Source organism: Oratosquilla oratoria, chromosome 3 (assembly GCF_046742065.1).
Source record: "Oratosquilla oratoria isolate Oo_2021 chromosome 3, ASM4674206v1, whole genome shotgun sequence".
NCBI lineage: Eukaryota > Metazoa > Arthropoda > Malacostraca > Stomatopoda > Squillidae > Oratosquilla > Oratosquilla oratoria.
The window spans coordinates 15,355,681-15,360,350 of NC_134779.1; positions in this window are offsets into that span (position 1 = coordinate 15,355,681).

The following is a 4,670-nucleotide window of genomic DNA, read 5'->3' on the forward strand; positions in this document are numbered from 1 at the left end:
TGGTAGAGAAATGGAATATTTTGACAAGAATTTATAAAAAAGGAGTGGAAAAGTATGTCCCAAGACAAAAACCAAGAAAAATAATATGTAAAGTGCTGGTACAACAAAAGTTGTAGGGAGATTAAAAGACAAAAGAGATAAAGCTTGGACCAAATGGGAAAAAGACAAAAGACTTGAAAAATGGAAAATATATACTAGTTATAGAAAGGAATATGTACAAGTATGCAGAGAAGAAAAAAGAAAACATGAAAAAAAAATGTCATAGAAAAATGTGAAGATCAACCAAAACTATTTTACAGATTTGTAAATAACAAAGTGAAAAACAAACAAGATTTAAAGAAACTACGACAAGGAGGGGTTGAATACACAGAGGAAATAGAAATGGCAGAAATTATGAACAAGCATTTTAAATCAGTGTTTACAAGAGAGAACATATAACCTAGTGAAATCGAATGGGAGGAGAAAGTCCCCCCTATGAAAGAAATAGCAGTAACAAGGAATGAAATAATGAAACACTTGAGTAATCTTGATGTCAGAAAATCGCATGGACCAGATGAAATAGCAAACCGGATTTTGAAAGAATGCAGGAATGAACTGGAAGACAAAATACATAGCCTAATAAACAGTTCCTTGAAAGAAGGAAAAGTTCCTAAAGATTGCAGAAGAGCAAATATAGTACCTATATATAAAGGGGGAAACAAAGAAGACCCTACAAACTATACACCAGTCTCTCTAACAAGCACGATAGCTAAAATCTGTGAAAGAATGATCAAAAGTAGATGGGTAAGGCATTTGGAAAAAAACAAAGTACTAAATCCAAGGCAATTTGGATTCAGAGAAGGACGATCATGCATCACAAACTTAATATGTTTCTATTCAAGGCTAATAGATATAATACAAGAAAGAGATGGATGGACTGATTGTGCATTTCTAGACCTGAAAAAAGTTTTTGACAAGGTGCCACATAAGAAGTTGCTTAAGAAATTAGAAACTACAGGAGGAATACAGGACAAACTGCTGAAATGGATGGAAAACGTTTTGCAAGAAAGGAAAATGAGAGTAGTGATGAGAGACAAACACTCTAATTGGGATGAAGTGATAAGTGGTGTTCCACAAGGAACAGTTCTGGCCCCAATAATGTTTGCTATATATGTTAATGATATGGATGAAGGAATTGAAAGTTATATGAGCTTCTTTGCGGATGATGCAAAATTGTTGAAAAAAGTGAACACGGAAGAAGATTGTGAGTCACTACAGAGTGATCTCAATAAAGTATGTGAATGGAGTAGGAAGTGGGAGAAGGAATTCAATATCAAGAAGTGTAGTATAATGGAATTTGGAAGAAGCAAAAAAAGAATAGTGGGATCATATAAATTGGGAGAAGAAGAAATAAAAAAAAAGTAGAAAATGAGAAGGACCTGGGAGTCATTATTATGAATAATATGTCCCCTGAGAAACATATAAGAAAAAAAATGGAGAAACTTATAATTTAATAAGAACAATCAAAGTGGCCTTTACATACCTGGATGAAGAAATGGTGAAGAAAATACTAATCACTTTGATATGACCAAGATTGGAATATGCAGTGACGATGTGTTCACCAAGTACAAAAAAAATGTATAACAAAACTTGAAAGAATACAAAGAGCAATTACAAAATTGGCACCAACACTCTCAAAACTATCATATGAAGAGAGACTAGCAAAACTTGAGCTGCAGACATAAGAGCAAAGAAGAGAGAGAAGAGATTTGATAACTATTTATAGAATCATGAAAAGCATAGAAACTATTGATAGAGAGGATCTAATAGAATGGGATGATAGAAATACAAAAGGACACGGAAAGAAAATCAAGAAAGGCAGTTATAGAAGAGATCTGAAAAAGAATAGCTTTCCCCACAGAGTTATAGACATTTGGAACAAGTTAGACGAGAAAGTAGTGTGTGCAAAAACAATACATGAATTTAAAAACAGTTTAGATAAAATGAGATATGAAGTCGGGACACCACGAGCATAGCTCCCCTTCCCGTAAAATACAACTAGGTAAATACGACTAGGTAAATACAAACACACGAGCACACACGTGCACATATACATATGAACGCGCACATACACAGACACACGCACACTTACAACTTGCTGGTGTACAGAACATTGCAAGCCGTTCCTACCCCTTCTGAGCAAGGAGATGGTGTGTTTATCTGTGAGTGCGTGAATGTATGTATGTGTGAGTGCGTGTATGTGTGTGTGTGTGTGTGTGTGTGTGTGTGTGTGTGTTTACCTAGTTGCATTTACAAAGTTGTATTTTGCGGGAAAGGGAGCTATGCTCGTGGTGTCCCGCCTTTGTATCTCATAGTGTCTAGTTTGCTTTTAAACTCATGAATGGTTTTTGCGCATACTATTTCATTGTCCAGTTTGATCCAAGTATTCACCTCGGATCTGCTGCAGCCTCTTTTCGAGACAGCCAGACACCACCCTACGGCAGTGAGCTCAGAGCTCATTATTAGCAGATCTCTGGGTAGGTCTGAGACCACTCACACTCCACACACCGGGAATGCAAGGTCACAACTCCTTGACTAACGTCCCGTACCTACTCGCTGCTAGGTGAACAGGGGCTACACGTGAAAGGAGACAAACCCAACTTTTCTCCGCCCGGCCGGGGAATCGAACCCCGGTTCTCCGGCTTGTGAGGCCAGTGCCTTACCAATCCGCCACCGGGCCGTGTGTCCACTACTCTATGTGGAAAACTTTCTTCAGTTCTCTTCTGTAGCTATGTTTTTTTATTTCCTTTCCATGTCCTCTTGTGTTTCTCTTGTCCCAGTTTAGTAAGTCCTCTTTATCAAGCATCTCTGTGCCTTTTATGATTCTGTAGATGGTCAGTAGGTCACCTCTCTCTCTTCTTTGCTCCAGCGTCGGTAACTCCAGTTTAGCCAATCTCTCCTCATATGATAAGTTTGCAAGTGCAGGTGCCATTTTTGTTGCTGCTCTCTGGATGTGTGTGTGTGTGTGTGTGTGTGTGTGTGTGTGTGTGTGTGTGTGTGTGTGTGTGTGTGTGTGTGTGTGTGTGTGTGTGTGTGTGTGTGTGTGTGTGTGTGTGTGTGTGTGTGTGTGTGTGTGTGTGTGTGTGTGTGTGTGTGTGTGTGTGTGTGTGTGTGTGTGTGTGTGTGTGTGTGTGTGTGTAAGGTAGGAACATTATCTCTAATATCGACCACATACAATCTCTGAGCTCCTATCCAGAAGAATAAATGTGGATCACTGATCCAGCACGTGGTTCATGTCTCCGCGTGCTAACTCAGTGGAACCGAGATAGTTTCAAACCCGGAACTTGAAAAATACCACACTACTACAAATGACAGGCCCGCAAACCTAAAATGAATAAACAAATAAATACAAATTACTTCTGTATTTTATTACTGGGAGGGGGAGGGAGGTAAGGTCACATTTCTCATAGATTGGGCCACATGCGCTATGATGCTCTCATCCTGGGGGGTAATAGATGTCGATCACGACAGAGAGAGAGAAATAGAGAGAGAGAGAGAGAGAGAAAGAGAGAGAGAGAGAGAGAGAGAGAGAGAGAGAGAGAGAGAGAGAGAGAGAGAGAGAGAGAGAGAGAGAGAGAGAGAGAGAGAGAGAGAGAGAGAGAAGGGGGTGGGGTGAGATACAAGCAAGTTCGAAAGAATATAAAGAAGTAAAACAACTGGAAATTTCAAAGACGTCCCCACGTGCGCAGTGTTCTTCCTGTGTAGTACAATTAGCCACACACACGCACACACACACCCACACACACACACACACACACACACACACACACACACACACACACACACACACACCGGTCTTTCTTACAAGTACGATAGCAAAAATCTGTGAAAGAATTATCAAATCTAGATGGGTAAAATATTTGGAAAAAAAAAACAAAGTACTAAATCCAAGACAATTTGGATTTAGACAAGGACGATCATGCGTCACAAACGTAATGTGTTTCTATTCAAGGCTAATAGATGTAATACAAGAAAGAGATGGATGGGCTGATTGTGCATTTCTAGACCTGAAAAAAGCTTTTGATAAGGTACCACATAAGAAGTTGCTTAAGAAATTAGAAACTGTAGGAGAAATACAGGACAAACTACTGAAGTGCATGGGAGACTTCTTGTATGAAAGAAAAAATGAGAGAGGTGATAAGAGACAAACACTCTAATTGGGATGAAGTGATAAGTGGTGTTCCACAAGGAACAGTTCTGGCCCCAATAATGTTTGCTATATATATTAATGATATGGATGAAGGAATTGAAAGTTATATGAGCTTCTTTGCGGATGATGAAATTGTTTTGAAAAAAGTGAACACTAAAGAAGAGAGAAGAAGAAATAAAAAAGTAGGAAATGAGAAGGACCTGGGAGTCATTATTATGAATAATATGTCCCCTGAGAAACATATAAACAACTTTTTTTGAGAAACTTATAATTTAATAAGAGCAATCAAAATGACATTTACATTCCTGGACGAAGATATGGTGAAGAAAATACTAATCACTTTGATAAGACCAAGATTGGAATATGCAGTGACGATGTGGTCACCAAGTACATAAAAACGTATGACAAAACTTGAAAGAATACAAAGAGCAATTACAAAATTAGACCAACGCTTTCAGAACTATCATATGAAGAGAGACTA